The 21,364-nt window shown below is 55.5% G+C and overlaps 1 protein-coding gene across 2 annotated transcripts in view; it reads left to right on the top strand.

The window, feature by feature from the left end:
- The first annotated feature begins 5,084 nt into the window (after positions 1-5,084).
- LOC133347225 (REST corepressor 3-like) overlaps positions 5,085-21,364 on the top strand; it is a 53,482-nt gene continuing 37,202 nt past the window's right edge. Inside the window, exon 1 of one of the 2 annotated variants that reach the window (XM_061559321.1) lies at positions 5,085-5,193. The gene's annotated coding sequence lies outside the window, so the exon portion shown is untranslated. The remainder of the gene's footprint in view (positions 5,194-21,364) is intronic. The other variant, XM_061559324.1, reaches the window with a different exon arrangement.

Raw genomic sequence — 21,364 nt, 5'->3', positions numbered from 1 at the left:
CATGGAAACCCACTCACGGAAACACACACATACACCACGTGCATAGTCGGCTGAGAGTGGTGATAAATTATACCCACATAGCGACTCAAAAAAAACAGCCGCCATTCGCCACGAGGCGTCGGTGGCGTCACTACGGCGCTTGTGTCCGGCCAGGTGCACTTGGAGGCCATGTGCAGTGTCGAAGGCTCGCTGACAGGACGTTACAGGATAGACCCAGGTGCCATGGGTTGACTCACTGGCAGATGCACCAGCAGTGCCCCTTACTGTGCCAACTTGCTGTATTTTATCTGCCCAGCGCTCTGGTCATTGTTGTGATTGTCGCTCCTCTGCCCTCCGTTGTTGCTGGAGGGCGACTGCCTCCAACTGCCCAGCAGCAGCAGCGTCCTTCACGATCCTCCTCCACAGAGGCCGATCTTGACAGCGCTGGTAGCGGTCTCCGGCAAGTCCACTCAGCTCCACATCCTCGTGTACCGCATGAGTCCATCTCTTCTCCAGGCCATGTCGTGCCCGTTTAGCCACTTCTATACGTCCAAACAGAGGCTGATTGGGCATGCGGTGGATGGGCATGTGGGCGACATGACCCAGCCAACGCAGCCTTACCTGCCGGAGGAGCTCCCTGATAAAAAATGTGTCCAGATCTTTTTAGGATTTGTGAGCTCCTCACACAATCCAGACTGGTTAAACCCAGGATGGATCTAGGGAAGGCCAGCCTAAATGTTTCTAACAGACGCACATGTTTCATTAGAGGGGCCCACGTTTCACAAGCATCGAGAAGGGAGGGCATGACCGTGGCCGAGAAAACCCGAAGCTTCGTGTGGAGCGACATACCAAGGTAGCTTCCACACAGCGTTACGCAGACAATGAAAGAATATTGCCGCCCGACTGATTCGGAGTGAGACCTCTGCTGTCATACCGGCTCACGTAGACACACACATTCACAAACCCATACACACGTACACATCCACTCACGTACACACACCCTCAACACACACACACACCCTCTATACAAACCCACACACACACGTACCCACATACGCACTGTGTGCATGCGTGTGTAGATAAATTACTGTATACACACACTTTGACGCAAACACACATTTCCACTCATACAAAGCCACACATACACATCCTCAAACATACACAGTGTGCATGAATATAATTGTACACTCACAAACACACACGCGCGCGCTCAAACACAGACCTAGACAAAGACACAAAAGATATAGTCATCATCACACACGTATACACACACACGCAACGCGTGCATGTTATGGATTATAACAAAAGCCGCCAGTCGCCACTAAGTGTCGGTGACGTCACCACCGTGCCAGGCTAGGTGCACTTTGAGGCCACGTGAAGCGTCGATGGCTCGCTGGCAGGTCATGGATTATGAAGACGCACAAACCCACTCACAATAGCACTGCACACGCAGATAACTCACACAATCACCACAGAACCCTCAATGCACACAGCATGCCCATGCTTGTGAACGTGTATTTGATGAATTACACAAATACCCCCCCCCCACCCAGAACAACCTTTAACAGACAGACTGTTGCGGCAAAGTGCTGTTAGCAAGCACCTATGACGACCGATAAAGAGACACGAGGGGAGGGGTGGCCAGCACCACACCCGGCCGCCTTTGTCTCCCCATTGCTGATGCGTATGCACCTAGGTGCCCGCGGTTCATTCATCGGGTTCGTAGCAGGATGCGCTAACCAACGCGCCACCGCTCCCATGGGCACTGCGCACACGGATACCTGCCCCCCCCCCCGTAAGGCATTGACAGACTCATTGGGGCAAGGTGCTGTTAGCAAGCACCAATGTAAGGCTGGCACGACACGCAAAGTGGCGGAGGGCAACACCACAACCCGGCCGCCTTTGTCTCTTCCCCGTGGCGACGTTCTAACGCATCTCACCAGGTAGCCCATTTGAGGCTGAGCCGATCTAGGGGACCGGTTCAGATGACCATCATCATCGCCGGTGTTGGCCATGAGCGAGCCGTGAAGCGAACTTCTCGTGCGCCGGGCTCCGGGGGGTTCGCGTGCGCAGCGCGCTAACCGCCGCGCCACCGCTCCCCTCGCCCGCATGCACGCGCGTGCACACAAAGGCAAAGGTCCCCCGTGTAGCCTCAACAGACTGTTGGGCCAAGTGATTGTGACGAGCGGCACCTATGAAAGCCGGAACGGCACACGAGGGGGGGTAGGGGGGGGCCAGCAACCCCGCCCCGGGCCGCCTTTGTCTCCCCAGTGGCGATGATTTTTACGCACCGCACCGGGGACACACACGGGAACACACACGTACACACACTTATACATACACGTATACACATACACACACGTATACACACACGTACACACACACGTATACACACGTATACACATACACGTATACACACACACGTAGACACACGTATACACACACACGTATACACACGTACACACACACGTACACACACGGAAACACACGTACACACACTTATACATACACGTATACACATACACACACGTACACACACGTATACACACGTACACACACACGTACACACACGGAAACACACGTACACACACTTATACATACACGTATACACATACACACACGTATACACACACGTACACACACACGTATACACACGTATACACACACACGTATACACACACACGTAGACACGTATACACACACACGTATACACACGTACACACACACGTACACACACGGAAACACACGTACACACACTTATACATACACGTATACACATACACACACGTATACACACACGTACACACACACGTATACACACGTATACACACACACGTATACACACACACGTAGACACGTATACACACACACGTATACACACGTACACACACACGTACACACACGGAAACACACGTACACACACTTATACATACACGTATACACATACACACACGTATACACACACGTATACACACACGTAGAGACACACACGTATACACACACGTAGACACACGTATACACACACACGTAGACACACGTATACACACACACGTATATACACGTACACACACGTAGACACACACTCGGGGGGGGGGGGCGTATTCCCCCCTATAATCGCGCACTTGGCCCAGCCTGGAAGCCTTCTCCTACACCCCCCCCCCCCCTTTTCATCTCCCCGCATGGCTTCCACCTCTCCTCGTCAGCTCCACCGTCTCAGATAGAGCAGAAACGTGGCGACAGCAACGCAACCGCGCTACCCAAATCACCCCCCCCCGCCACCCCCCCCCCGCCACTCCCCCCCGCCACCACCCACCCCCCAACACCCCCCCCCCCACAACCCGCCGCCACCCCCCACCACCACCACCACCATCACCCCCCCCACCACCGCCGCCCCCACCACCACCACCCCCCCACCACCACCCCCCCCACCACCACCCCCATCACCCCCCATCACTCCCCCATCACCCCCCCCCCCCACCGCGCCCCCATCGCCACCCCCACCGCCACCCCACCACCACCTCCCCCACCCCCCCCCACCACCCCCCCCACGACCCCCCCCCACCCCCACCCCCCCACGACCCCCCCCCACCACCACCCCCCCACCACCACCACCCCCCCACCACCACCCCCCACCACCACCCCCCCAACACCACCACCCCCCCCACCAACCCCCCCACCACCACCCCCCAACACCACCACCCCCTACCACCCCCCCCACCACCACTGTCGTGCGCCTCCTAAAATCCGCGCATCCCCACGAATTTAAAAAAACTCAACGCGAGCCTCATCACCGCGGAGTAAGTGGGGGGGGGGGGGGTGTAAGGGGGAGGGATCCCTCCGCGGCGTGGAAGTAGTGCGCGTCGCGAATAGCATTCGCGTTCCTATTCGGCGTCTACCGGAGCTCGCGTACAAACGGGGGGCGGGGCCGTGTGTGGACACGCGGAGGGGAGGGGGGGGCAGGGGCGGAGTGGGCGGTGAGAGGGCGGAGCGGTGTGCGGAGGGGGGGGCTACGAGGGAGAGGGGGGGAGAGCTACGAGGCAGAGGGGGGGGGCTACGAGGGAGAGGGGGTTACGAGGCAGGGGGGGGGGCTACGAGGGAGAGGGGGGGGCTACGAGGGAGAGGGGGCTACGAGGCAGAGGGGGGGGGGGGCTACGAGGGAGAGGGGGGGCTACGAGGCAGAGGGGGGGGGGGCTACGAGGGAGAGGGGGGGCTACGAGGCAGAGGGGGGGGGGCTACGAGGGAGAGGGGGCTACGAGGCAGAGGGGGGGCTACGAGGGAGAGGGGGGGGGGCTACGAGGGAGAGGGGAGGGGGGGCTACGAGGGAGAGGGGAGGGGGGGGCTACGAGGGAGAGGGGAGGGGCTACGAGGGAGAGGGGGGGCTACGAGGGAGGGAGGGGGGGGCTACGAGGGGGGGGGCTACGAGGGAGAGGGGGGGGGCTACGAGGGAGAGGGGGGGGCTACGAGGGGGGCTACGAGGGAGGGAGGGGGGCTACGAGGGAGGGAGGGGGGGCTACGAGGGAGAAGGGGGTGGCTACGAGGGAGAAGGGGGGGCTACGAGGGAGAGGGGGGCTACGAGGGAGGGAGGGAGGGAGGGGGGGCTACGAGGGGGGGGGGGCTACGAGGGAGAGGGGGGGGCTACGAGGGAGGGAGGGGGGGCTACGAGGGAGGGAGGGGCGGGGCTACGAGGGGGGGGAGGGCTACGAGGGAGAGGGGGGGGCTACGAGGGGGGCTACGAGGGAGGGAGGGGGGGCTACGAGGGAGAGGGGGGCGGCTACGAGGGAGGGAGGGGGGGCTACGAGGGAGAGGGGGGGGCTACGAGGGGGGCTACGAGGGAGGGAAGGGGGGCTACGAGGGAGGGAGGGGGGGGCTACGAGGGAGGGAGGGGGCGGGGCTACGAGGGGGAGGGGCGGGGCTACGAGGGAGAGGGGGGGGCTACGAGGGAGGGAGGGGGGGCTACGAGGGGGGGGGAGGGGCTACGAGGGGAGGGCTACGAGGAAGAGGGGGGGCTACAAGGGAGAGGGGGGGGGGCTACGAGGGAGAGGGGGGGGCTACGAGGGAGAGGGGGGGGCTACAAGGGAGAGGGGGGGGGGCTACGAGGGAGGGAGGGGGCGGGGCTACGAGGGGGAGGGGGGGCTACGAGGGCGGGCAGCAGCACGATGCGGCGCAGTGGCCGACGGGGGCGCCCGCGTGTGCACCGCGCCGCGCAGGGATACGGTAACGTGACGTCGCGTGTGCACGTGGTGTGTGTGTACACGTGGTGTGTGTGTACACGTGGTGTGTGTACACGTGGTGTGTGTGTACACGTGGTGTGTGTGTGCACGTGGTGTGTGTTTACACGTGGTGTGTGTGTGTGTACACGTGGTGTGTGTGTGTACACGTGGTGTGTGTGTGTACACGTGGTGTGTGTACACGTGGGTGTGTGTGTACACGTGGGGTGTGTGTGTACACGTGGCGTGTGTGTGTGTACACGTGGTGTGTGTGTACACGTGGTGTGTTTACACGTGGTGTGTGTACACGTGGTGTGTGTGTACACGTGGTGTGTGTGCACGTGGTGTGTGTTTACACGTGGTGTGTGTGTGTGTACACGTGGTGTGTGTGTGTACACGTGGTGTGTGTGTACACGTGGTGTGTGTACACGTGGGTGTGTGTACACGTGGGGTGTGTGTGTACACGTGGCGTGTGTGTGTGTACACGTGGTGTGTGTGTACACGTGATGTGTGTGTGTGTACACGTGGTGTGTGTGTGTACACGTGGTGTGTGTACACGTGGTGTGTGTACACGTGTGTGTGTACACGTGTGTGTACACGTGGTGTGTGTGTGTACACGTGGTGTGTGTGTACACGTGGTGTGTGTGTACACGTGTTGTGTGTGTGTACACGTGGTGTGTGTGTGTACACGTGGTGTGTGTGCACACGTGGTGTGTGTGTACACGTGGTGTGTGTGTACACGTGGTGTGTGTTTACACGTGGTGTGTGTACACGTGGTGTGTGTGTACACGTGGTGTGTGTGCACGTGGTGTGTGTTTACACGTGGTGTGTGTGTGTGTACACGTGGTGTGTGTGTGTACACGTGGTGTGTGTGTGTGTGTACACGTGGTGTGTGTACACGTGGGTGTGTGTGTACACGTGGGGTGTGTGTGTGTACACGTGGCGTGTGTGTACACGTGGTGTGTGTGTACACGTGATGTGTGTGTGTGTACACGTGGTGTGTGTACACGTGGTGTGTGTACACGTGTGTGTGTACACGTGTGTGTACACGTGGTGTGTGTGTGTACACGTGGTGTGTGTGTACACGTGGTGTGTGTGTGTACACGTGTTGTGTGTGTGTACACGTGGTGTGTGTGTGTACACGTGGTGTGTGTGCACACGTGGTCTGTGTGTGTACACGTGGTGTGTGTGTGTACACGTGGTGTGTGTGTACAAGTGGTGTGTGTGTACACGTGGTGTGTGTGTACACGTGGTGTGTGTACACGTGTTGTGTGTGTGTACACGTGTGTGTGTGTACACGTGTGTGTGTACACGTGGTGTGTGTGTGTGCACGTGGTGTGTGTGTGTGTACATGTCGGCGTGGATGTGTGCGTACACGTGGGTGTGTAGGTGTACACGTGGTTGTTGTTGTGTGTACACGTGTGTGTGTGTGTACACGTGGGTTTTGGGTGGGTGTGTGTGTGTACATGTGGGTGTGTGTACATGTGGGTGTTGTTGGGTGTGTACACGAAGGGTGCTGTGATCGCTTTGCGCGTGTTTTGTTTTCGCACTACGTATACATGTGTAAATAATGTGAAGCTAAATATAGAATATTTCATAATTCCATAGCAGCGTGTACCCATGTGTGTACGTGTGGGTGTGTACATGGCATGGCGTAATACTCCACACGCAGTAGGCATTTGCAACAATATAGTTTACGCAATATACGCGTGATACGACGAGTATGTTAATGAATTACGTAAAAATGTGGACACGTGGATGTGTACACAAGCGTACACAGGGCAACGTAATCTCTTAATACTTTATAATGCAAGTTAAAGCTTCGTTAATTACATAGAGCCATGGCACGCATGTGAACACGCCGTTGTGTACTCGTGTTCGTGTACACGCGGAGTGTCGTGTACACGTGTACACGGCACAGTACACTGCAGCAGTTAAAACATTAACACTAGAGCCCGTCTTTTAAAATACCACAGTATACTGTACTAACAATCGTGGTCAAGTGTTACATTGTGGTGAGTACACGTGAGTATGTGTGTGTGTATATACACGTGTGTGTACACACACATATACACGTGACACACACACACAGCCCCGTGTACACACACACACACCCCACGTGTACACACACACACCCCACGTGTACACACACACACCCCACGTGTACACACACACACACAGCCCCGTGTACACACACACATACCCACGTGTACACACACACACCCACCTGTACACACACACACCCCACGTGTACACACACACACCCCACGTGTACACACACACACACAGCCCCGTGTACACACACACACCACGTGTACACACACACCCACGTGTACACACACAGCCCCGTGTACACACACACATCCACGTGTACACACACAACACCCACGTGTACACACACACACACCCACGTGTACACACACACAGCCCCGTGTACACACACACAACACCCACGTGTACACACACACAGCCCCGTGTACACACACAACACTCACGTGTACACACACTCAAACCCCACGTGTACACACACACACAGCCCCGTGTACACACACACAACACCCACGTGTACACACACACAGCCCCGTGTACACACACAACACTCACGTGTACACACACTCAAACCCCACGTGTACACACACACAGCCCCGTGTACACACACACAACACCCACGTGTACACACACACAACACCCACGTGTACACACACACACAGCACCGTGTACACACACTCAAACCCCACGTGTACACACACACACAGCCCCGTGTACACACACACAACACCCACGTGTACACACACACAAACCCCACGTGTACACACACACAAACCCCACGTGTACACACACACACGTGTACACACAAACTACTTGAACCGTCACGCGTGCTGAACGAGCATCACTTCACGGCACATCACCGATGGCACACGCAGTCACTCCACTGCTGGATGAGGAGGGTCACTGGGGGGTGTTGTGGGACTCGTTAGACCACGTGTACACACACAGCCACGTGTACACACACAGCCACGTGTACACACACCATGCGTATTATACTTCACGCTGGTCGGCGCGGCCTTTACTCAGTAAGTTGTTGTTGTTGTTACGGCGTTGTGGCGGCTAACATCGTGTTTGCAATGCCCTGTAACCGCATGAGAAGAAGAAACAAAACCGGTTACGGGGTGTTTCTTTTAAAACGATAAACGAAGGGAGCTGCTGTCAGGGACGGTAGTCCGCCCTGGGCCTTGCGATCCGTCCAGGGGGGGGGGGGCGCCGATTCCGTTCCATCTCCCGGTTGAATTCAACGGAGAAAGTTTCTCAATCCACTCCCACAACTCTGTGATTCGGGGGTGGGGGGGGGGTAACCACCCACCGATTCCAACACGACCGCTCAGCGTGGAAGAGGAGGCCAAGTGCCCTCTTTAAGAGCCCCCCCCCCCTCTCGTCGGAAAGGGGGGGCCCTTCGGCCAGCAGTGTCGTGAGCGAACGATTGTCCGAGGGGTTTGCGGCAGCGTCTGAGCACGCGGTGACTGGCACCGCCGTGCGGTTTGTCCGCCCGCGTTGCTGCCGTGGCTGAACTGCCACTGGGGGGGGGTGACGGGTAAACCGGTTCCGGCCCTTTGACACGGGTAATCGATACTGACGAACGTCACAGCCGGTTGATCGTGTGTGTGTGGTGTGTGTACACGTGTCTGTGTGGTGTGTGTGGGGCGTGTACACGTGTCTGTGTGGTGTGTGTGTACACTTGTCTGTGTGGTGTGTGTGGTGCGTGTACACGTGTCTGTGTGGTGTGTGTGGTGCGTGTACACGTGTGTCTGTGTACACTTGTGTCTGTGTACACTTGTGTCTGTGTGGTGTGTGTGGTTCGTGTACACGTGTCTGTGTGGTGTGTGTGGTGCGTGTACACGTGTCTGTGTACACTTGTGTCTGTGTGCACTTGTGTCTGCGTGGTGTGTACACGTGTCTGTGTACACGTGTCTGTGTGGTGTGTACACGTGTCTGTGTACACGTGTGTCTGTGTACACTTGTGTCTGTGTACACGTGTCTGTGTGGTGTGTATACGTGTCTGTGTGTAAACGTGTCTGTGTGTACACGTGTCTCTGTCTTGCGTCTGTCTCACTCGTGAGTCTCGACGTGTTTGTCGTTCGTCTGGTTTGTGTCTGTGTCGCTCGTGTGTCTGTGTATGGCTGTTGGCGATGTATGTTAGGGAGACAAAGGCGGCCGGGCGTGGTGCTACCCACGCACCCCCTCGTGTTGCCGTGCCGGCCTTCATCGGTGCTACGCGCTCACAGCACTTGCCCCAACAGTCTGTCAAGGCTACACGGGGGAGCTTTGTCTTTGTGTGGAGGGTGGGTTGGGGTGTGGGTGAGTGTGGGGGTTGGGTACGTGTGTGAGGGTGGGTTGGTGTGTGTGTGTGTGAGGGTGTGTGTGTGTGTGTGAGGGTGTGTATGTGTGTGAATGGGGGGTAGTGTGTGTGTGAATGGGGGGTTGGGTGTGAGTGTGTGAGGGTGTGTGTGAGGGAGTGTGGGTGTGTGTGAGGGTGTGTGTATGTGGATAGTGGGTTGGTGTGTATGTGTGTATAAATGGGGGGTTGGGTGTGTGTGAGGAAGGGAGGGTATGGAGAGGGTGAGTTGGTGTGTGTGTGACTGGGGGGCTGGGTGAGTGTGTGTGAGGGTGTGTGTATGTGCTCGCTAACAGCACTTGCCCCTACAGTCTGTTAAGGCTATACGGGGGATCTTTGTCTTTTTGTGTGTATGTGGAGGGTGGGTTGGTTGTGTGTGTGTGAATGGGGGGGGGCTGGGTGTGTGTGTGAGTGAGGGTGTGTGTGAGGGTGTGTGTGTGTGAGGGTGTGTGTATGTATGTGGAGGGTGGGTTGGTGTGTGTGTGTGAATGGGGGGTAGGGTGTGTGTGTGTGAGGGTGGGTTGGTGTGTGTGTGAGGGTGTGTGTGTGTGTGTGAATGGGGGGTTGGGTCTGTGTGTGTGTGAGGGTGGGTGGGTGTGTGTGTGTGCATGGGGGATAGGGTGTGTGTGAATGGGGGGTAGGGTGGGTGTGTGTGTGTGAGTGAGGGTGTGTGTGTGTGAATGGGGGGTAGGGTGTGTGTGTGTGAGTGAGGGTGTGTGTGTGTGAATGGGGGGTTGGGTCTGTGTGTGTGTGAGGGTGGGTGGGTGTGTGTGTGTGCATGGGGGATAGGGTGTGTGTGAATGGGGGGTAGGGTGGGTGTGTGTGTGTGAGTGAGGGTGTGTGTGTGTGAATGGGGGGTAGGGTGTGTGTGTGTGAGTGAGGGTGTGTGTGTGTGAATGGGGGGTAGGGTGTGTGTGTGTGTGAGGGTGGGTGTGTGTGTGTGAATGGGGGGTAGGGTGTGTGTGTGTGAATGGGGGGTAGGGTGTGTGTGTGTGAGTGAGGGTGTGTGTGTGACGTGTCGTTTGTGTCTGTCACGCTCGTGAGTCTCGACGTGTTTGTCGTTCGTCTGGTTTGTGTCTGTCTCGCGTGTGTCGGTGTCTCCCGTGTCTGTGTCGCGTGTGTCTGTGTATGGCTGTTGGGGATGTACGTTAGGGAGACAAAGGCGGCCGGGCGTGGTGCTACCCACGCACCCCTTCGTGTTGCTGTGCCGGCCTTCATCGGTGCTACGCGCTCACAGCACTTGCCCCAACAGTCTGTCAAGACTACACGGGGGAGCTTTGTCTTTGTGTGGAGGGTGGGTTGGGGTGTGGGTGAGTGTGGGGGTTGGGTACGTGTGTGAGGGTGGGTTGGTGTGTGTGTGTGAGGGTGTGTGTATGTGGAGGTGGGTTGGTGTGTGTGTGTGTGAATGGGGGGTTGAGTGTGAGTGTGTGAGGGTGTGTGTGAGGGAGTGTGTGTGTGGAGAGTGGGTTGGTGTGTATGTGTGTATGAATGGGGGGTTGGGTGTGTGTATGTGAGGGAGTGTATGGAGAGGGTGAGTTGGTGTGTGTGTGTGAATGGGGGGCTTGGTGAGTGTGTTTGAGGGTCTGTGTATGTGCTCGCTAACAGCACTTGCCCCTACAGTCTGTTAAGGCTATACGGGGGATCTTTGTCTTTTTGTGTGTATCGGGAGGGTGGGTTGATGTGTATGTGTGTATGGATGGGGGGTTGGGTGTGTGTGTGAGTGAGTGAGGGTGTGTGTGAGGGTGTGTGTGTGTGAGGGTGGGTGTGTGTGGAGAGTGGGTTGGTGTGTATGTGTGTATGGATGGGGGGTTGGGTGTGAGTGGGTGGGGGTGAGGGTGTGTGTGTGTGAGGGTGTGTGTATGTGGAGGTGGGTTGGTGTGTGTGTGAATGGGGGGTTGGGTGTGAGTGTGTGAGGGTCTGTGTGTGTGTGTGGAGGTGGGTTGGTGTGTCTGTGTGAATGGGGGGTTGGGTGTGAGTGTGTGAGGGTGTGTGTGTGAGGGTGTGTGTGTGTGAGGGTGTGTGTATGTGGAGGTGGGTTGGTGTGTGTGTGTAAATGGGGGGTTGGGTGTGAGTGTGTGAGGGTCTGTGTGTGTGTGTGGAGGTGGGTTGGTGTGTCTGTGTGAATGGGGGGTTGGGTGTGAGTGTGTGAGGGTGTGTGTGTGTGAGGGTGAGGGTGTGTGTGTGTGAGGGTGTGTGTATGTGGAGGTGGGTTGGTGTGTGTGTGTGAATGGGGGGTTGGGTGTGTGTGTGTGAGGGAGGGAGGGTATGGAGAGGGTGAGTTGGTGTGTGTGTGAATGGGGGGGCTGGGTAAGAGTGTTTGAGGGTGTGTATATGTGCTCGCTAACAGAACTTGCCCCTACAGTCTGTTAAGGCTATACGGGGGATCTTTGTCTTTTTGTGTGTATGTGGAGGGTGGGTTGGGTGTGTGTGTGTGTATCGGGAGGGTGGGTTGATGTGTGTGTCTGTGTGAATGGGGGGTTGGGTGTGTGTGAGGGTGGGTTGGTGTGTGTGTGGGTGTATCGGGAGGGTGGGTTGATGTGTGTGTGTGTGTGAATGGGGGGTTGGGTGTGTGTGAGGGTGGGTTGGTGTGTGTGTGTGTGTGTATCGGGGGGGTGGGTTGATGTGTGTGTGTGTGAATGGGGGGTTGGGTGTGTGTGAGGGTGGGTTGGTGTGTGTGTGTGAATGGGGGGCTGGGTGTGTGTGTGTGTGAGGGTGTGTGTGAGGGTGTGTGTGTGTGAGGCTGTGTATATGTGGAGGTGGGTTGGTGTGTGTGTGTGTATGGGGAGGATGGGTTGGTGTGTGTGTGTGTGAATGGGGGGTAGGGTGTGTGTGAGTGTGTGTGTGAGTGTGTGTGAGGGTGTGTGTAAGGGGAGGGTGGGTTGGTGTGTGTGTGAATGGGGGGTTGGGGGTGTGTGTGTGAGTGTGTGTGTGGAGGTGGGTTGGTGTGTCTGTGTGAATGGGGGGTTGGGTGTAAGTGTGTGAGGGTGTGTGTGTGTGAGGGTTAGGGTGTGTGTGAGGGTGTGTGTATGTGGAAGTGGGTTGGTGTGTGTGTGTGAATGGGGGGTTGGGTGTGTGTGTGAGTGAGGGTGTGTGTGAGGGTGTGTGTGTGTGAGGCTGTGTATATGTGGAGGTGGGTTGGTGTGTGTGTGTGTATGGGGAGGATGGGTTGGTGTGTGTGTGTGTGTGAATGGGGGGTAGGGTGTGTGTGAGTGAGGGTGTACGTATGACGTGTCGTTTGTGTCTGTCTCACTCGTGAGTCTCGACGTGTTGTTCGTCTGGTTTGTGTCTGTCTCGCTCGTGTGTCTGTGTCGCGTGTGTCTGTGTCTCCCGTGTCTGTGTCGCGTGTGTCTGTGTATGGCTGTTGGGGATGTATGTCAGGGAGACAAAGGCGGCCGGGCGTGGTGCTGGCCACGCACCCCTCGTGTTGCCGTGCCGGCCTTCATCGGTGCTACTCGCTCACAGCACTTGCCCCAACAGTCTGTCAAGGCTACACGGGGGAGCTTTGTCTTTGTGTGGAGGGTTGGTTGGGGTGTGGGTGAGTGTGGGGTACGTGTGTGAGTGTGTGTGTGAGGGTGTGTGTAAGGGGAGGGTCCGTTGGTGTGTGTGTGAATGGGGGGTTGGGTGTGTGTGTGAGGGTGTGTGTGTGTGTGAATGGGGGTTTGGGGGTGTGTGTGTGAGGGTGTTTCTATGTGGAGTTGGGTTGGTGTGAATGGGATATTGGGTGTGTGTGAGTGTGTGTGAATGGGGGGTTGGGTGTGTATGTGTGAGGGTGTGTCTATGTGGAGTTGGGTTGGTGTGTGTGTGTGTGAATGGGGGGTTGGGTGTGTGTGTGTGTATGTGGCGGGTGGGTTGGTGTGTATGTGTGTGTGAATGGGGGGTTGGGTGTGTGTTTGTGAATGGGGGGTTGTGTGTGTGTGAATGGGGGGTTGGGTGTGTGTGTGTGAGGGTGTGTGTATGTGGAGGATGGGTTGGTGTGTATGTGACTTGGGGGTTAGGGGTGTGTGTGTGAGGGTGTGAGGGTGTGTCTATGTGGAGGTGGGTTGGGTGTGTGTGTGTGTGTGAATGGGGGGTTGGGTGTATGTGTGTGAGGGTGTGTGTATGTTGAGGGTGGGTTGGTATGTGTGTGAATGGGGGGTTGGGTGTGTGTGTGTGTGTATGGGGAGGATGAGTTGGTGTGTGTGTGTGTGTGAATGGGGGGTTGGGTGTGTGTGTGTGTGTGTGTGAATGGGGGGTTGGGTGTGTGTGTGTGAGGGTGTGTGTATGTGGAGGGTGTTTTGGTGTGTGTGTGTGAATGGGAGGTTGGGTGTGTGTGTGTGTTCATGGGGAGGATGGGTTTGTGTGTGTGTGTGAATGGGAGGTTGGGTGTGTGTGTGTGAGGGTGTGTGTATGTGGGGAGCGGTAGCGTAGCGGTTAGCGCTACGCTGCGCTACGAACCTGACCACTCGGGTTCGATTCCCGCTCACGGCCTACACCGGTGACGATTATCTGAACCGGTCCCGGGCATCCCCTAGGTCTACTCAGCCTCAAATGAGTAAGCATTGCCACTGGGGAGACAAAGACGTTCGGGCGTGGTGCTGGCCACAGACCCCCTCATGTATCATTCCGGCCTTCGTAGGTACTCGCTAACAGCACTTTCCCCTACAGTGTGTTAAGGCTACACGGGGGACCTTTGTCTTTGTGTGTGGAGGGTGGGTTGGTGTGCGTGGATGGGGGGTTGGGTATGTGTGTGAGGGTGTATGCAGGGTGGGTTGGTGTGTGTGAATGTGGTTGTTGGGTATGTGTGTGAGGGTGTGTGTATGTGGAGGAGGGTGGGTTGGTGTGTGTGTGAATGTGCTTTTTGGATATGTGTGTGTCGAGTGTGTTGTTGTGTGTGTGTGTGGATGGGGGATGGGTATTTGTGAGGGTTTTGTATGTGGAGGGTGGGTTGGTGGGTGTGTGGATGGGGACTTGCGTATGTGTGTGAGGGTGTGTTTGTGGAGGGTGGATTGGTGTGTGTATGTGAATGTGCTTGTTGGATATGTGTGTGTAGAGTGTGTTGTTGTGTGTGTGTGTGGATGGGGGATGGGTATTTGTGTGAGGGTTTTTGTATGTGGAGGGTGGGTTGGTGTGTGTGAATGGTGGGTTGGGTTTGTGTGTGAGGGTGTGTATGTGGAGGGTGGGTTGGTGTGTGAATGTGAATTGGGGGTTGGGTGTGTGTGTGTGTGTGTATGTGGAGGTGGGTTGATTGTGTGTGTAAAAGGGGGGTTGGGTTTGTGTGTGTGATGGTGTGTGTATGTGGAGGGTGGGTTGGTGTGTGTGAATGTAGTTGTTGCGTATGTGTGTGAGGGTGTGTATGTGGCAAAAACAACCCCCTACCTCCTCGTTGGTGCCGGACGGCAACGCTGTGGTGAGCAGTGTCGTGGGGGGGAGGGCCAATTTAGATTGGCCATTCCCCTCATGGCTTTTGTAACCACCACAGCGGTCAAATGGGGGATCTGGACGGGTGCGAGGGGCTGGTAACCCCTCTACCTTCAATTAATTTCCACAAAACCACGTCTAAAATATCTAATTAAGCTTGTGACGTCGACCCTGGGGGGACAGGCGTCTATGACGTCTCCTGGTCAAACCCCATTTGGCGAAGCCAGGAGACTGAATCCTTACCCTCGGGGCTCCTCCAGAAACAACAAAAAACCACTGCAGTTGGCCACGTGGAATGTTCGAACGCTCACTGCGGAGGAGAGGCTGCCACTCCTCTGTCGGGAGGTGGACCGGTACCGCCTGGATCTCTGTGGCATTCAGGAGGTCCGGTGGACCGACTCTCGCTCCTGCCACCATGGGGGGTGGACAGTCCTCTAGTCAGAGCAGGAGACTGCCAAACAACAGGGAGTGGCTATTTTTCTGAACAAAATAATGAAGGCGGCGTGGGAGTGTGGGGGTGAGGTGTGGGAAGCGGTAAGCCCCAGTCTACTTTGGTCTCGCCTTCCTATCAGCCAGAAGCGAGAAGTGGTGGTCGTGGTTACTCATGCCCCCACTGAAGATGAATATCCGTGGAGGGATGCAGGCAAGGCCGAATGATTCAGATGCCTTCTTTGACCTCCCGTCACAGGTGCTAGCTAAAGTGGCCCCTCGGGATAGAGTCATCTTGTTGGGTGACTTCAATGCCCGACTTGGCCATGATGCTGGCACCTGGTCTCGAGTGATTGGAAGGCATGGGCCAGATCAGCTCAATAACAACGGATGGAGGCTGCTAGATTTTTATGTAGCCCATGGGCTTGTAATTACCAACACGCTGTTCCGGCATCGGCACATCCACACAACATCATGGATGCATGCCGGGTCCAAGCAAGAACATCTGCTGGACTACATAGTGACGGACCAGCAGATGCGAGCCCATGTCCTTGACACCAGGACCTACCGTGGAGCTGATCTGCCCACTGACTATCGACTTGTCATCTGTAAGATGCACCTGCCATTCTTCCACTCCGGTGGTGGGTGTACACCCAGGACTCCATTCAAACCCAAAGTGGCCTGGTCTCAGCTAGCTGATGAAAGTTGCAAGCGAGAATTTCATCATTGCTTGCAGCTGGGGTTGGCATCGTCCCCCACTCCTCCAGATGTCGAGGGGAAATGGGCGAGGTTTAGGACTGTGGCTCATGCAGCTGCAATGGCTGCTTTGGGTACATGGTCCAGACCTCCTCAGAGACCCTGGCTGACAGAGGAGGTGTTCAAGCTAGCTGAGAAAAAGCGACAGTCCCACTCTCGTCGTCTACAAGCACCCCACGTCAGAGAATGAGGAGGCTTACCGCAGCCTTCGCTGGGAGGTTCGGAGAGCCATAAGGCGCTGCAAGGATGGGTGGTGGTCGCGGGTTGCTGAGGAGATGGAGTCTGCCTCAATGGCCCGTGATCACAAATCGCTATTTAACTCCATAAAAAAAGTAACCTGCAGCGCCACACCTATTACCATCATAAGGGGAAAGAACGGTGGTCGAATCTCCGACCCCCAAGAACAGGTTTGCAGATTTGCTGAGCATTTCTACGAGGTCCTGGGGGAGGGGAAATTCCTCAGCCTGGAAAACATCATGGGACAAAGTGGGGATGACCCTGCTGAGGCTGCAGTGTCTCAAATATTGGAAGAAGAAGTCACCCCCTGTGAGTGGCTGGCTGAGGTGCCATCTCTTGAGGAAGTACTGAAGGCGAGTCTGAGACCAGGAAAGGCACCGGGCAGAGATGATCTCCCAAGCGAAATGCTTAGGGAGGGTGGCGTTTGTGCACAGACTGCCCTACATGACATCATAACAACAGTCTGGACCACTAGATGGGTTCCGCAGGATTGGAACAATGCCCTGGTGGGTCCCCCTTTTTAAGAAGGGGGACCGCACAGACTGTAACAACTACAGGGGTATCTCACTCTGAGGAGAGGCTTGCGGAGCCCCAATGCAGTTTCAGGAAAGGGCGGTCCTGCACAGATGCCATATTTTCTGTCCGTCTGCTACAGCAGAGGTGTAGGGAATTCCAACAAAACCTACATCTCTGCTTTATTGACCTGGTCAAGGCCTATTATACCATCAGTAGGCCTGGGCTCTGGGTTATTCTTTGTGCTTTCGGAGTCCCTGACCCTCTGCTCACGATCATTAAGAACCTTCATGATGGTGCGCGGACCCGGGTAAAACTACGTGGCCGGGAGTCGGAGCCATTCCCTGTTCACCTTGGAGTGCGACAGGGATGTCCTCTGGCTACCACATTATTAAACATATTTTTCGACCAAGTAGTTTGTAAAGCCTTCGGTGGTTGTACCAGAGGAATTTCCATCTGGTACAGACACAATGGGAGGCTGATCGATGCCCTGGTGTGGCCAAGGGATGGCTCCCTATTGGTCAACCACATTATGTATGCCGATGATCTGGTAATTGCTGCTCACTCAGAGGAGGAGTTGGAGACGCTGCTGCTGAACCTGGAGCTTGCCACTAAGAGGCGGGGCCTTACCATCAGCCCCACCAAAACAAAACACCTGCCTGGGTATTTTGTACCATCGGACCCTCCACCGCCACAACTCCCAATTGGTGATGGGGCAGTTGTGGAGAGAGTGGAGAGTTTCTCATACCTGGGCAGTGTGCTCATGACCGGCTCCGGTTTGACATCAGAGGTCTCACTCCAAATCAGTCGAGCGGCATTATCTTTTCATCGGTTGCGTAACGCTGTGTGGAAGCTACCTGGTCTGTCGCTCCGCACGAAGTTTCAGGTCTTCTCGGCCACGGTCATTCCCTCCCATCTCCACGCTTGCGAAACGTGGACCCCCCTAATGGAACATATTCGCCGGTTAGAAACATTTAGGCTGGCCTACCCTAGATCCATCCTGGGTTTAACCAGGCTGGATTGTGTGAGCTCACAAATCCTTAAAAGATCTGGACACATTCTCATCAGGGAGCTCCTCTGGCGGTTAAGGCTGCGTTGGCTGGGTCATGTCGCCTACATGCCCATCCACCGCATGCCCAATCAGCTTCTGTTTGGACGTATAGAAGTGGCTAAACGGGCACGACATGGCCTGGAGAAGAGATGGACTGATGCGGTACACAATGATGTGGAGCTGAGTGGACTTGCCGGAGACCGCTACCAGCGCTGTCAAGATTGGCCTCAGTGGAGGAGGCTCATGAAGGACGCTACTGGCCAGTTGGAGGCAGTCGCCCTCCAACAACAACAGAGGGGGGAGGAGCGACGCTCACAACAACGAGCGGAGAACCGGGTGGCTAAAGCACCGCAAGTTGGCACAGTAGAGGGCACAGGTGGTGCATCGACCAGTCATATCAGTCAGGCAACCCGTGGCACCTGGGTCTGTTCCGTGACATCCTGCCAGTGGGTGTTCGACACTTCACGTGGCCTTAATGTACACATAGCCTGGCACAATCGCTGTGGTGACGTCACCGCAACTTAGTGGCAAATGGCGGTTGTTGTTGTGTGTGTGAGTTCGTGTATGTGGGAGGGTGGGTTGGTGTGTGTGTGTGAATGTGGGTGGTGTTGGCTCACAGAACTTGCCCCAACAGTCTGTTTAGGCTATACTGGGGTCTTTGTCTTTGTTAGGTATGTGTCTGGGTGTGTGTGGAGGGTAGGTTGGTGTGTGTGTGTGATTGTGGTTGTTGGGTATGTGTGGAGGGTAATTTGGTGTGTGAATGTGGTTGGTTGGGCAGGTGTGTGTAGGTGGCTGTATGTGGAGGAGAGCGGTATTGCAACGCCTACCACGCTGCACCACAAACTGGGTGAACCGAGTTCGATTCCTGCTCATGGCCAACACCAGGGTCGTTTATCTGAATCGGTCCTGATATTGGCCATGAGCAGGATGACTCGGCTTAAAATGGTGCGATGTTTAAAAATCGACAGTGGGGAGACAAAGGCGGCCGGGCATGGTGCTAGCTAGCCACCAACCTCGTGTGCCGTGCTGGCCTTCGCAGGTCCTCGCTAACAGCACTTGCCCCAACAGTCTGTTAAGGCTATACGGGGGATCTTTGTCTTTTGTACGGTGTATTTTGAGCGGTGGTGCAGTGGTTAGCACGCTGCGCTACAACCCGGTGACGATTATCTGAACTGGTCCTATGCCTCCCCAAGGTCTACTCAGCCTCATGGATACCTGGTCCAATATGTAAATATCACCACTAGGGAGACAAACAGCACTTGCCCCAAATGTCTGTAAAGGCTGTACGGGGGATCTTTGTCTTTGTTGGGTATGTGTATGAGGGTGTATGTGGAGTGTGGACTCGGTGTTTATGCGTGTGGACAGTGTGTGTGTGTTAGTGTGTGGACTAGTTGTGTGATTGCCTATGTAGACCGTAGGTGTTGTATCTTACGTGGGTGTATATATGTGTTTATGTGGGTGTTTGGATGTACTGGTTTTTTCTAAGGCGTGTGTTGGGACTAGGGTTAGGTGTATATATATATACACCGTGGTTGCAGGTGTGGGGGTGTGCCACTTCCGATTAGCAAGGTTGGCTATGTATGGTGTGAAAGAAGTCCAACATGTATACACAGCCTTTGGTTGTATGCACTTGTCTGTGTGAACCGTGATTGTGTTGGAGTGGGTGCATGTGTGTGTACGTAGTGTCATGGTTTGGTATACGTGGGTGCATTGGGACTGCGTCTTTGTGGGAAGTGGTGGCACAGTGGTTAGCGCACTGAGCTACGAGCCTGGCGACCTGAATTCGATTCCTGCTCATGGCCAATATCAGTGGTGAACATTTTAACTGGTCTTGGGCCTGAACAAGTCTTTGGCCCCTAGGTCGATTTAGCTTGAAATTAGTACCAGGTGTTGTGCGTAAACATTAATATTGGCGAGACAAAGGCGATTAGGCATGGTGCTGACCACCCACCCCCTCGTGTGCCATGCCAGCCTTCATAAGTGCTCGTTAACAGCACTTGCCCCAACATTCTGCTACAGACAATTCGGGGATCTTTGTAGTTTGATTAGTGTGTACAAGGGGCCTGGTAACCCCTCCATGTTGCAACAATTCCCCCAGGGGGAAAGGCGTTATGACGTCTTCTGACCAAACCCCAATTGGCAGAGCCAGGTGACTGTTTCCACCACCCCCACCCCCCCGGGATTCCTCCAAAAACAGAAAGCAACTACTGCGGCTGGCCACGTGGAATGCTCAAACACTCACTTTGGAGGAGGAGGAGGAGAGGCTGCCATTCCTTTGTCGGAAGCTAAACCAATACTGCTTGAACCTCTGTGAAATTCTGGCTCCAGTCACCATTAGCGATGCACAGTCCTCCACCCTGGGCAGGAAACTACCTAACAATAGGGAGTGGCTCTTCTTCTACAATGTCTTGGAAGTTCTGAGTTCCTTACTGCTGCGGGCTCGCTTCCCGATCAACAGGAGGCGAGACATCAGTGGAGGGATGCAGGAAAGGCTAATTAGTCAGATGTCTTATACCTCCTGTCCAAGGTGCTGTCTAAGTGCCCCCTTGGGAGTCATATTGTTGGGTGACTTTAATGCCTGAGTGGGACATGACATAAGCAGGTAGGCTGGAGTAATCGGAAGGCATGGGCCAGATCAGCTCAATAACAATGGGAGGAGGCTGCTCTGCTTCTGTGCAACCCATGAGTTTGTTATAACTGAAATGCTGCTTTGGCATGAGCTCATCCACACAACAACCTGGATGCACACCGGGTCCAAGCAAGAACATCTGCTGGACTACATAGTTACGGAGCAGCTAATGCAGGCCCATGTCCGTGACACCAGGACCTACGGTGGAGCTGATCTGCTCACTGACCATCTGTAAATGGTGCTTGCCATATTTCCACTGCGGTTGTAGGCATCCATCCAGGATCCTATTCAAATCCACAATCGCCTGGTCTCGGCTAGCTGATGAAGATTGCCCAGCAAGAATGTCATCATGGCTTGCAGCTGGGGTTTGCATTGTCCTCCCTCCTGATTCGGAGGAGAAATGGGCTAGGTTAAGGACTCTGACTCATGCAGCTGTAATGGCTGCATTGGGTACAGAGAACCTGGCTGACAGAGGAGGTGTCCCAGGTTCGCTGAAAGAACACGGCAGGCCCACTCACACCACCTACAACAACCTACATCGGAGAATGAAGAGGCTTACGGCAGCCCCCCGTTGGAGGGTCAAATTACTCTTTAATTCCATCAAAAAATGTACTTGCACCACAACACCTATCACCATCCTTAAGGGAAAATGTTTATCCAATCTCTGACCCCCATGAACTGGTTTTCAGGTTTGCTAAACATTTCTATAAGGTCTTGGGGGAGAGGAACCCCCTCAGCGGACATAACAGCATGGGTCAAGGTGGGGTTGATCCTGC

Source organism: Lethenteron reissneri, chromosome 25, assembly GCF_015708825.2.
Source record: "Lethenteron reissneri isolate LAM-NWPU_2019-01 chromosome 25, ASM1570882v1, whole genome shotgun sequence".
Taxonomy (NCBI): Eukaryota; Metazoa; Chordata; class Hyperoartia; order Petromyzontiformes; family Petromyzontidae; genus Lethenteron; species Lethenteron reissneri.
This window is presented reverse-complemented; position numbering and strand designations above follow the sequence as displayed.